Source organism: Macaca mulatta, chromosome 7, assembly GCF_049350105.2.
Source record: "Macaca mulatta isolate MMU2019108-1 chromosome 7, T2T-MMU8v2.0, whole genome shotgun sequence".
NCBI classification, from domain to species: domain Eukaryota; kingdom Metazoa; phylum Chordata; class Mammalia; order Primates; family Cercopithecidae; genus Macaca; species Macaca mulatta.
In genome coordinates, this window is record NC_133412.1 from 125,049,960 (window position 1) to 125,063,349 (window position 13,390).

Genomic DNA, 13,390 nt, shown 5'->3' on the forward strand with positions numbered 1-13,390 from the left:
TTACCTCCTAAGATGAAGGGAAGGGACTGGAGGATCGCGAGGGTCCTTTCAGCCCTGCTAGTGTGTGGGGGATGGGGAGAGGGATATTCAGTTTCTCTGTTGGGAATGTGTAGCATTCAGCACCACCTCATTCCTTCCCATCTATGAGAATCTTTTGGAAATAGTCCTCACTGTTAGGCCTATAGGTAGCATCGCCAAACTTGGTTTAGTTCCCGTGCCCCATAAGAATACTTATCAGGCCATTCTTTTCTGAGCATGTGGGTTAAGTAAGATCTCAGTGGTAGTGGGACCTTGGAGAAATGAAGCATCTGAAATGTTGGCCACTGAGAAAAATGCTGCAGTGAGAAGCTGCAAGCTGCAAGCTGCAAGCTCCCAGCTAGCTGGCTTGATGGGGACCACAGTAAATCAGGAGGAACAGTGGAGGCTGGTGTGGGATCTTGGGGGCCAGAACCTGACCAGGGGATGTTGACCCAAAAAAGCAGCAGCAGCAGTAGCAACAACAACAGCAAGAACAACAATAGCTACAAGCCAAGTTCAGGCTAAAAAAGCAGGCAGTGTGCCAGGAAGGGGGCCGACTGAGCGGTGTGTGGAAGCTGTCGCGGAGGTGACGGTGGGGCCATGAGAAAAGGGGAAGGAAGGAACAGACAGCACCAGAGGGACTTGAACAAAGGGAGAAGGGGGATTAAAGTCAAATCACTGTCAGCAGCCCAGGAGCAGACAAAACCACCAGAGTAAGCCCTGAAATGGAAATGAGAGGGAAAAGAAGCAAGCCGCTAACAGCTACCAAGAAGAGGAGGAAGTGGGAGATGCGCTGCTTCCTGTAGAGAGAACGTTGATTGAAGACAAAGCTGGGTGGGGACTAGTCCCTGGGCTGCAGCCGCCGCTACACATACTCACAACGCTGCCGCCGCGCTCCGTGGGCAACTCCTACTACTGCTGGGCTGGGCTGGGCTGGGCTGCGCCGGAGCTCTCCTGCACAGATCAGCTCCGGAGACAGGGGAAAACCACACTCCTCTGACCAAGCCTCGGGAGCTAAGGTAAAGGAAACGTTTTCCATGTTGCTCGTTTTTAATTGAGAAAAATGACCGTCGCCTGTGGTTTTAAGGTCCGATTTCTAAGGGATGATAAAGACATCGCTTCAAGACTAGGGGAAATGATTAGATTCTTTTGGAAGGGTCTTTGAGAACGACCACATTTATGACACATTTGATTAAAAAAAACCCTCATCATCAGTGCTTAGATTTGATGACTCGACAGGGCAACATGCTAAATACAAGAAGCTGTTTGTATAGTTCTCTCGGAAGAAAACCAGGGCTGAGTCGAAATCCATCTGGGGCTGTGAAGCCGTGGTCTGGTCATCGGAGCCTTGCAGTCCCCTTGTTTTAGGGGAGTAAGTGGTGTAAAATATTAATTGCATTCTCTTTCTTACACATTGCACTGGGATGTCTTCTGATCTGCAAAAATAATGGCTGTGATTTCGCTTTTGGGGGAGTTAAATTCTTTTGTACTTAGATTTTGCCAACAAAGGCTCGAATTGCGTATGTGAGGGGCAGTATTTACCATTAAAAAAACAGTGTCTTCCTCCCTTAGCTTGTGCAGCTGCTTTCAGGATAACCTCAGGCACAGCTATCATTTGCCAGTAGGTCTTATCCTAAAGTTGCATCCTTGTTCAAAGGAGTGTGGCGGGTTTAAGGCCAGTAACTTGTCCAGAATCAGATACTAGTATATGTATGGATTTTATGTTTATATGCGTTTTCTTCACCTCTAGGTCAAGGTGCATGCTAGCCTCGGTGAGGGACAAAATAAAAAAGTGCAGCTGGGTTCTTTCCTTACACGAATATGCTGTAGATAGACGGAAGTAGTAAAACCAGAACATGATTTTTATTCTTTGATTTTCTTGAGCCAAGAATGTTCTTAATGAGAGCTTGGGTCTATGGCTTGTTCATATTTATGAATGATATGTAAAAGTACACTAAATAGGTCTGGCAGATGAGAACTGAGATTGTGAGATTCCTCTGACAGGATATATAGGTGAGTTTAATACCCTGGTATAGCACGATTTAAAGAATTAAGCTATTTTTTTAATCTTCAACAGAAAGTACAGTTAAGCAGTAAGTAGTTATTGATAAAAGGGGTTTTTTTTCTAGAGTTTCTATAATGAAAGGAGATAATTTTTCAAAAGAAAGAGGAAAAAACTGCTTATATTGGAGTAAAAATAACAAAAATGTCAATATTTTGACACTCACAAATTCTTGAAACATAGGTTCTTAAATACCAAATATGCTAGTTGAGAGGGCATGTATATATGTATCTCCTCGTTTATCATCATTCTCACTTGTGAAGAGCTATAGGGCTGTTTTTAATGCTATCTTTATGAAATCGATATGGCTTCTCAAAATCTGTGGAGTAGCAGCACATTTTGAGAGATGGGAAGCTTTCATAGCTACTAAAGAAAAAAAATGTCTATTTCTCAGAGGTTTTTTGCTCATTAAAGTAAACCTGCACCGTGCCTAAGAGACAAAGTACTGCTGGTATTGAAACCATGGAACTCCTTGAAGGATTTACTGAATTTAATCAAACTTGTGGGCAAAACAAGTCGTGACATGGATTTTGCAGTTCGGCTTCCTATTTGCATCCTAAAGGGAAATATGTAAAGATCATCTTCTTAGAGAGGAGACCTAGGGTAGATCTTAGATCCAGAATGACCCAGTGGAGTTCTAGAATCAAGCTGTACATCATGAAATGAAGTAAAAAGTTGGTAACCTGAGCTGCATGGATGAGGACAGGCTTACCCTTTGATACTTACTCCTCTGCAGGCTGTATTCACTAGATAATGCCAACACCCTGCTTTGTTTGGGGAGGCACAGACAATCTGCATTACTCTTCTGTGTGTGTTTCACACATGAGTAAGAAAATGAAACCTTGCCCGACGGGCATAGTAGAGTCAAGAGGGCCCTGCTATCTTTCTGAAAACAACTAAGAGGTGCCTATTTTCTGCACAGCACAAAACATTTCTTAATTGTTAAATTCCAGCTTGAAGCAGAACATTAGTGAGTAACAGCAGATCAGTAACTATGATGGTAGAATGTTTAGCAAAAAGATGAATATGCTTCTATGCTGTAAAATGAAACTATTTCCACTTATTCTGGCCATATGGAATATTGAAAGACATAATGATTTTTCTTGGGGTATTCACTGGCTGTTGAGGAGTAGACCAACACTGAAATTTTAATTGTACTATTTTTTTTTTTTCTGCCATATGGCCAATGGCTGAATGGAAACATGACTCCATTATTTCATGGCCAGCCTTGGGCCTCATATGGTGGGCATGTAGTGAATATGTTTGGTTGACTGACTTTGTTTAGCCTGCTTCAGAAAGCAAGCCCAACTTTTAAGTCTAAAAGCTGTATAGTCAAAGTAGAAAGCCTGTTCATAAAAGACTTCTGTGGGTAGGAGAAAACACTGTGGAGTGAAAAGAACACAGGCTTTGGAGGCAGACAGATCTGCCTTTGAAACCTATCACTGGTTCTTACTACTTAACTTGGTACATTAACTTAGGAACCTCAGTTTCCTCATTGTAAAGAAGGGCTAATAATACATAATCAAAGTTTTTCTTTTGTTTTGTTTTTGCTTTTGTGTGCGGATAAGTGAGTGCTTTCTACATAGAAGATACTCAAATGTTATTTTTTCTTCCTTGGTGACATAAGGAAAAGTTAGCATATTCTTGGCCTTTACCACTGCCTCACAGGTTTAGGGAGACTTTTTTTATAGTGATAAAATATACATAACATAACATTTCCCATTTTAACTATTTTTTTAAGTATGCAGTTCTGTGGTAGCGAGTATATTGATGTGCTCTCATCACCACCATCCATCCACAGAACTGTTTTTATCTTGCAAAACTGAAATTCTATACCCCTTTATCAATACCTTCTCTTTCCCTCCTTAGCTCCTGGAAACCCCCATTTTACTTCTGTCTCTATGAATTTGACCAAGTATCCCATATAAGTAGAATCATACAATATTTGTCCTTTTGTGACTGGCTTAATACACTTAGCATAATGTCTTTGAGATTGATCCATGTTGTAGCATGTGCTAGAATTTTCTTCCTCTTTAAGGTTGAATAATATTCCATTGAATGTATAGACAATACTTTGTTTACTCTCTTTAGATGGCCCCAGGGCCACATTTTGGCTATTGTAAATAATACTGCTATGAACACGGGTGTACAAATATCTGTTAGAGTCCCTGCTTTTACTTCTTTTGGGAACCCAGAAGTGAAATTGACATAGTAATTATATATTTAATTTTTTGAGGAACTGCCATACTGTTTTCCATAGCAGCTGCACTATTTTACATTCCCACCAGCAATGAACAAGGATTCCATTTTCTCCACATTCTCATCAATATTTACTTTTTATTTATGTTTTTGATAATAGCCATTATCAAAGAGGTATGAAGTGGTATCTCTTTGTGGTTTTGATTAGCATTTCCCTAATCATTAGTGATGTTGAGCATCTTTTCTTGTGCTTATTGGCCATTTGTGCATCTTCTTAGAAAAATGTCTATTCATATTCCTTGCTGATGTTTTTCCCCAGAAATACTGTGTTGAGAATCTTTGCCAATTTTTAGTCAGATTTTCAAGGAGACATTTTCAAATGGTGGGATCTTTTAACTTAACGTGTCATTAGATCATAATCATAATCTTTGTATTTAACGTCCTTTATACAACAGTATTATCCCTGCCCAGATAAAATACTTCTCTCAAAAGTAACATTTGAAATCAAAAGGAGAGGGTAAGAAAATGTGCCTAGTTTCTGCTAGTTGGTGATGTCCAGAACCTGATAGTGAAATTCAAACCTTTATTGTAGACGGTCACACCAGTGATTCTGCTGGTCAAGTCTTAGACCAGGCTACCACTACGGAGGCACTGGAGAGCTGTTTCTTCAGTGCTTTTCTGGTCCCCTCTCATTCAGCAGAGAAAAATGCTCAATAGGTACATGGTCAGAAAGGGAGGGGAGAAATTAAAGTACTAAATTACTCTCAAATCCTTTATAATGGGGAGCATTAACTTGTGGGGAGGGGCTATGGTAGTTAAACAATACAATGGGTTTCTGAGACAACAAGTTTCTACTAATGAAATGTGATTCTAACCAAAATTTCACTTTTAAAAATAATGAATCCTCTGTTTCCTTTTCCATGACAGATTTTACTCCTTATCCTTAAACTGGTGAGGCAGGGTATGGTGAGGCTGAGGAGAGTTGGGCAGAACAATTAGCAGGGACCCTACTGAATAGCAGCAATATCTTAGCTTTATGGTGTGGGGGCAGATATTGACCTTACACGGTTTGAAGAGCTCCTGAATAATTAATGTTAACTTTCTGTAATGCACTTTGTCCATGTGCTGGGGGTCGGGGTGGGGGGAAGTTTGCAAATAATGACCCCTAATTTTATTTAATGTGCACATCTATTCATTCTACAATTACTGGGAGAACCCAGGTGCCTGGCATTACTAGATCTGGGGGGGAGAGGAGAGTTGCAGAGCTGTGTTAAGATTTAGTCTCCACCCTCCCACCCTCACCCCCAAGATGATGACTATGTTAATTAGCCTGATTTGATCATCACAATGTATACGTGTCTCAAAACATCACATTGTACCCCATAAATATACACAATTATTATTTTTCAATTAAAAATATAATGCAAATTTTATGAAGGACTTAGTCCCTGGCCTAGGACATGCTAGAATGGTAGAGCTAAAAATGATCTGGGGCTGACCCAGCCTATATCGACCTCTTTATAAGGGATAATAAAATAGGCCTGGAATTTAGAGTTGCACAGTTCATTAATTCTTTACCTCCAGTTAAAACTCCATTTCACTTACCTTCATATTAGAGCAAAGTCTTTATACATTATCACATTTAAAATTGTTTGTAAGACTAAAATATTTTGTTTAAAAAAAAAGAGTAGACTGTTTACATTTAGTACCCTATATAAATATGGAGTTTCTGTGTACACACTTGTTCAGGTGTAAAGGCTGCCACTGTGGAATAGAGATTTAAATTTTCAGGTAAGAGTATTAGAGATATCTGTAAATATATGGTTCTTGAAAATTCTTATGTTAAAGACAACAAGTTGTATTTAGTGGGAGTCAATGTTCAGACAATCTCTAGAGGACTTCATTAAACACTGAAAATAAAAAAGGGAGCTCAATTCTCAAACTTTAGTGATAACATGTTTCTTAGAAGTAGTACCACTGTATACAGAGGCTCAAGATAAGACAGGATCAGCCCCTTTATCTCTTGGCAAATATGTGTAAACAGTCAAGCTGTTAATGAAAAGGCTTTGAAAAACCAGTCTCTTGACCACTTCTTCCCTGTTCCCTGGCCTTCCTTTGCTCCCTGGCCAGCCCGGGTGTGGGGTCAGGCATTCCCCTGATCCTTTTCCCAGAACCCAGCACTCAGAGGTAGAGGAGAGGGGCTGAAAACTGGGCTGACTGGTTCTACTTCAGATTCACTACATCTCCGAGGGCCATTGCTGTTCTTTCAAAATTCCTTCCTTCTTCCTTTTGTAGTTCACTTTTCACTCTCTGCTGTGCATTTTCAATGGAAACCATTCAACCAAGTCCCTACTGCCTTTATTCATTAGAAGTGACCTCACCTTTTGTCTTTCTGAGAAGGCACATATTACAGACTTCCTCAACCTCATTCTTACCACCTCAAAATTTCCCCCATGTTTTCCTTTATTTTAGTTCATTTGAATTGCTGTCACAAATTACCAAAGATAAGGTAACCCAGAAACAATAGAAATCTTTTTTTTTTTTTTTTTTTTTTTTTTTTTTTAACACTTCTATGGGCTGGAAAGTCCAAGATCAAGGTGCTGGCAGATTTGATGTCTGGCAAAGGCCATGGACATCACTTTCTGTGTGTCCCCACTTGGCAAAAGGGGCCAGCTGGCTCCCTCCGGTCTCTCTTATAAGGGCACTAATCCCATGCATGGGACTCCATACTCATGACCTAATCACTTCCAAAGGTGGCCTCACGTCCTAATACCATTGCATTGGGGATCAGGTTCCAACATATGAATATGTAGGGGGACAGAAACATCTGCATCATTCACATCATTCATTCTCCTCTTCTTCCTAAGTCAAATTAACACCGTCTTTCCTTCAAGCCAAGAGTAAACCCTCTACTTGGACTCTCTATACCATTCCCTTTTACTTTCTAAGGGATCATGTTGTGACAATAATTCTGTCCTACATATTTAGTTTCTTCTCTTTCTTGGTCCTTTCCTCTTTGCCTGTAAGCATGCTCAGTTTTTCCATACTCACACAGAGTAATTAAGAAGTACATGAAACAAATTTCCTCCTACCTCTCTGAGGGCTCCAACTTCACTAACTTCAGTTCCTGTCCCCAAATATGAGTGTTCTCAAGATATGAGTCTTTGGCCATTTAATTTCTCCCTCTCCCTTAATCAAATTCTGTCCTGTGATTTCAGTCATTGTTTCTGTGTGGGTCAGTCCCAAATCTGATTAAGCATCCTGATCTCTCACCTCCTCTCTCAGCTTGCACAGCAAGCTGCCTGCAAATTCACCAGAACATCCAACCCACAGAAATTGAAACTCACATGTCCAAAACCGTGCTCACCATTACCTTTCCCACTCCTCAAAACCAGCTCCTCACCTGATTTTGTAACTGTTAATGACACCCCATTTCTCATTACCTCAGTTATGATAATTCAACTTCACTATTTTCCTCAGCAAGCACCCCTAGTTGCAGGAAGTTGTATAGCCCTTTGCAATTGTGATTGGGAAAATATCTTCATACTGATTCTTTTCCATGTTTATCGGCAGTGTCTTAGTTCAGGCCCTCCTAACCTCCAGCTGGGCTGACTTGTTTTTTGAGTTCTTTTCTCTCTGCCTGGGATAGGTTAGTTCCTGCTTCCCCTTCCATACTTCTTCCCCACAGTCTTACTTCTCTGAATAACCAAATTCCATCTGTCCTGTAAAGCTCAGTTCAAATGCTGCCTCTTTCATGAAGCCTCCCTTGGTTTCTTCCCTTTTTTCCCCAATAGAAAACAATGCCTCCTCTGAAATCTTTTGTTCTTTCATCACAGCATCTAGCTCATTCTAGTGTGTATAACAGCAATCTGCATTTTTTTTTTTTTGACCACACTCCAGTCTCTTTGAGGACAGCGGTCACATTTGGTTTCATCTTTGTCTTCCTTATACCACAAAATGCAGTTTGTTTATCATTCATTTATTTAGTGAACATTCTTGAGTGACTCAGTTTTTGATGCAGAGTGTGTTAGACATAGTACTTGTCCTCTAAGAGCTCACAGACTCATGGGGAAAACAGACAAATACAGAAATATAATTACAATACAATTAGTCAATCTGTTCTAAGTCTTAACGTCTGCAGTGTGCCACGTGCTCTTCAAGATGCCAGGGAGATTAGGATGAACAAAACTGTCCAGTTGTTTTCTTGAAACTTCCATTCGAGAATTGGGAGAGATTCAATAAACACAGAAACCAGTGGTTTTTAAATCTAACTGCATGTTAGAAATCACTGAGTGGGTACTTTGAAAAAAATATCTATGTCCCAACCTCACCACAGAGTAATTAAATCAGAATCAACCAGGATTGGAACCCATTGACAGAAATGACTTACAATAAAATAAAATATCAAGTAGCAGTGAGTGCTTTGATGGATTGAAGTAGAAACAGATTGAACGGTGGGGACTGTGCCTATGCTGGCGGGGGTAATTGGGAGATTACTTCATTGAGTAATCCCTGAAGGGTGTCTCTGAAAAGGTGACATTTGAGTTGAGAACAAAACGATGCTGAGGAGTCAGCCATGTAAAGATATTGGGGTGAAGGGGGCTTGTGGAGAAGGTTTTGAGCAGAAGGTGCAGGTGCCTTTCTGAAATAAGGATCAGTTGAAATTTCAGAGGACATGTGTCCTTCTTCACATGCATGTACTGTAATCTACAAAATATGTCTTTTCCCTACAGAAAGCAGCTTTTCAATAAACTTTGTGGACTCCAAATGCAGAACACTTGGCTGCTGTGTTGATTACTTGATCTGGGTTGGATTTTATTTAGTTCAAATTGATTTACACAGTCAGGAAGACTACTCTGTTTATTACATTTTTTTTGTTGTACACTGCAATCAGCACTACACTACTTGTCTGAATTAAATACTGTTCTTATTGTTTAAAATAACCTTAGGTACCTGATATTATCTTTATCTGAATAAAGAGGAGAAAGCAATCACTTCTGCCCTTAATTCTGTTTTGGGGAACCAGGGAAAACCTCCTAGAGGAGTCATTCAGACCACACAGAGTAAAGAAAGCATTAACTAGTTTGAATAAGTGAAGATGAACATACGTCAAGAATTAAGTTGAGAATGAGCATTTATTAAGCATTCAGTTTGTGCTGGATACTTTATATACATTACTGTTTTAGCTAGTTTTTAAAATAACCCTATGAAATAAGGTCACTATTTTTCTATCAGGATATTTCTGGCTGCTGGTAAAGGAATGCCCTACAAAAATGGTGTAAACAATAGGAAATTGATCCCAAGACCTCTGAAAGGAGGGTAGCTTCAGAGTTACTTATGTGGTAGCTGGATAATGTCTTTAGCAACCTGGATTCTTCCCTTCCTCCTACTGTGACACCTTCAGCAGGTTGATTTCCCGTCACTGTGTGGACATGGCTGCTACAATTTTGGAATTAAAGGCATATTTCATACGTAGAGGCATATCAAGGGGCGGCTGATTTGTTATGTGGCTCTTTTTGGTTTGTTGAGACAGGGTCTCGCTCTGTTGCCCGGGCTGGGGTGCAGTGGCATGATCATGACTCATTGCAGCCTCAGCCTGCAGTGGGAGGGCTGATCCTTTCACCTCAGCCTCCTGAGTAGCTGGGACCACAGGTGCGTGCCACCATGCCCAGCTAATTTTTGTATTTTAGTAGAGATGGGGTTTCACCGTGTTACCCTGACTGGTCTTGAACTCCTGAGCACAACAGATCCACCCACTTCGGCCTCCCAAAGTGCTGGGATTACAGGCCCGAGCTACCTTGCCCTGCCATGGCGCTTCTTAAAGTCACAGAAAATCTGTGTCCAGTGGAATTTCCCCTCACAACTCACATGCTCTATGTATGAGTAAGTAGGCAGACAGAACCACTGTGATTGGCTAATTTAAGAGTTTCCTCCTGAGGCCATGGAGCAGCCCAGCCTCTGAAAAACAAAGTCATCAAACCCCAGCAAAAGAGTCTGGTTCTGTTAGCAAGGAAGAGGGGGTTAGTGGGTAGACAGTCAATAGAGTTGGCCACTATTATTATTCCCATTTTATAAGTGGAGATATCAAGGCTAAAAAGCTTAAATAACTGAGCAATATCATACAACATTGAATTGAACAGAGTTTCCACACATTTCCTTTTGAGAAAAACATGAACAAAAGCCTTGTTTTTGGCTATATAACAAACCTATACATGTACCCTTGAACCCAAAAGAAAATATATATATTTTTTAAAAACTTGTTTTTGTTTTTAGCAATGATCCAGGTAGGCCAGAGGAAGAATCCTGGCAAAAAACACAGACTGGAGGAAGCTAGGCAAAGTGAAGAATAACCTCCTAAACAAAATATTCCAGAAGGAAATATATCAGGTCCTATAAAGCAATAAGAATGCCATTTAATTTAGACAACCAGCCCTGCATTTCTGCATTATAAAATATATATATATATAATTAAATTGAATTTTCCTGACTGGTCATTTAAATCAATTTGGTCTACGTAAAAATCTACCCTGGGCCAAGTAATGAGCTAGAGACGCCAAGTGTTCTGTGTATAGTATCTGTCAAACTTAAATGAGAACCTTGTTTTCTCTAGAGAGGTAGGTATTTTGTTGACTACAGTACCTGTAAAGAAGAATGGATCATCTCTGGAATTTCTGATTATGAGTTATTTAGAAAATAGTTTCCACTTTCCAGCTCCGGAGGCAGCATATACAGTTCCATTATTGTTACAGTCTCTTTATGGTTGCTACCTCCTACTTTGGCATTATATTTCAGAGGCTATGCATGTGAAGCAGCAATAGTGAAAAAGGGAAATTTCAGTGGAACTGCTGTCATTACAGTGTTTTGACTACTTGTCTCTAAGGTGTATTTCTGTGCATGTTCATCATAACAGACTAAGCATTAATGGTAGGAGTACTTTTTTAAATAAATGATGGAGTGCTTCCTACTCTTAGATTTGCATTTTTAGACAGGAAAGTAAGTTAATTCTAGACTTTGCCAACAGAGCTCTGTTTAAGGAGAGTATTTATCTGATATATATATATATATCTTATATATTAGAACCATATAAGAAAAATTGTGAAAAAATTTAAACCAAAAAAAAACCCTCACTTTCATTTTCTTTCATTATAGAGGCTTTATTTAGGAAAACTAATTGATCCTTTGCCATTTTTTTAAACCTCATGAATGATGGTTGTGTTTAGGGAACATTGCTGTATATGGGCATTAAGACATTTCACTGACATTTTTATTTTTTCTTTTTTTTTTTTTTTTTTTGAGACAGAGTCTCGCTCTGCCACCCAGGCTGGAGTGCAGTGGCCGGATCTCAGCTCACTGCAAGCTCCGCCTCCCGGGTTCACGCCATTCTCCTGCCTCAGCCTCCCGAGTAGCTGGGACTACAGGCGCCCGCCACCTCGCCCGGCTAGTTTTTTGTAGTTTTTAGTAGAGACGGGGTTTCACAGTGTCAGCCAGGATGGTCTCGATCTCCTGACCTCGTGATCCGCCCGTCTCGGCCTCCCAAAGTGCTGGGATTACAGGCTTGAGCCACCGCGCCCGGCCGACATTTTTATTTTTTTCTTTGGAAAAAAGTTGATATTAAATAGTTTTATGACTTTTAAAATTAAAATAAGAAAAATTTAAGTAGAGGTGAAAAGTCCTAGGCAAAAAAAAAAAAAAATACATATATATATATATATGGTCCAACTAGTCTTATTCATCTTAAAATAATCATAAAATACTGAAGTGTGGAAAAGTAACATTCAAAGATAGCACGTAGGAGAGCATAGTAGTTAAAGGATATTGGTTTAGAGTCAGAATTACTTGGGCAAGTTTCCTAAGCTTCCTATGCCTCAGCTTCTTCATCTATAAAATGGGAAATAAGATGATATCTACTTCACAAAACTGTCAGGAGAAAATTACATAATAAATGTGAAATGTTTACTTAGCAAGGTGCCTGAATTGTAACGTCGTTATTCAAAATGAATCTATTATTAGTATAAGTTATTGTTACCACAAGTCTGCAGTAGACTATCTTTTATTCTATCCAAGGGATTTGCACCAAATTCTGCAGAAATGATTGCTATGGCCCAACATTAATCATAGGTGCTCAGACCTTGGAATAAAGCATCCCCGAAGGAAGCCTATTATCGTCGGATGTCGTTTTGGCTTCATGAAGTGTTAGTCTGGGTTTGTGCTATTTGTTCAGGAATCCATGTGCTTGGCTATCAATATCTCCAGTTTTCCTTTCCAACTCAGGATAGGCTTCCACTTCCCAGTCTGCTTTGGTTAGGTGTGACCACATGCCTTGCCTTGGCAGGTGCAGTGAACAGAAGCGAGGTGTGTCACTTCCTGGAAGAAGCCATGAGAACCAGCATGTGAGTGCCATGGTTGAAGGATAGAAGTGGTCTCTGCACTCTTAAGCCTGGGTCGAACAGTCAAGACAACACAAAGATCATCTTTGCCAAACCGCAGTAGACATGGAGAGAAAGTGAGAAATAAGCTTTGCTCAAATAAGCCAGAGAGTTTTTGAGTTGTTGCCACAATATAACCTAGCCTATACGGATTGAAACAATCTGGTTTGCCCTTCAAACTCTAGAGAAAAAAATATATTATTGGTTACAGTACAGTAGATATTTGAATATAGTAATTTTAAATGACTATTTTGTGTGTGTGTCTGTGTGTGTGGTGTGTGTGTGTGTGTAATGTATTATATGTTAGCATCAAGGGATTTAAGTGAAATAGATTTATATAAATTCCATTTAAATTTCTTTTAAAATAGGGTTTATTTCCACTTCACACAGAAGAAATCAACATATTAAAATTACTAGCATATATATGTTTTATTTGTTTTGAGGGAGTCCACTGTGATGCCGATGTTAGGACTCTGAACTCCAGGCCTGGTATAATCATTAGGTAATGTTCCCTCTCACTGATAACCTTACCCAGAATGGTGCCTTGTGAAGCAAAGGAGCTCCCTAAGAGAAGATAATGCACTGAGCCATGCCCATGGCCTTTGCCTCCCGTGAGAACATAGTCTTCCCTAAGCCCTATTGTGATGTTCCAGTTATAAACAATGGTGCTTAGTACATAGAGGGT

At 39.9% G+C, this 13,390-nt stretch overlaps 1 protein-coding gene across 4 annotated transcripts in view; it reads left to right on the top strand.

Moving 5' to 3' along the window:
- The first annotated feature begins 861 nt into the window (after window positions 1–861).
- GNG2 (G protein subunit gamma 2) overlaps window positions 862–13,390 on the top strand; it is a 113,908-nt gene continuing 101,379 nt past the window's right edge. For 2 of the 4 annotated variants that reach the window (XM_077938295.1, XM_015143639.3), the window contains exons 1-2: window positions 862–1,037; window positions 12,612–12,669. The gene's annotated coding sequence lies outside the window, so the exon portion shown is untranslated. The remainder of the gene's footprint in view (window positions 1,038–12,611; window positions 12,670–13,390) is intronic. The other 2 variants (XM_077938294.1, NM_001190910.1) reach the window with 2 other exon arrangements.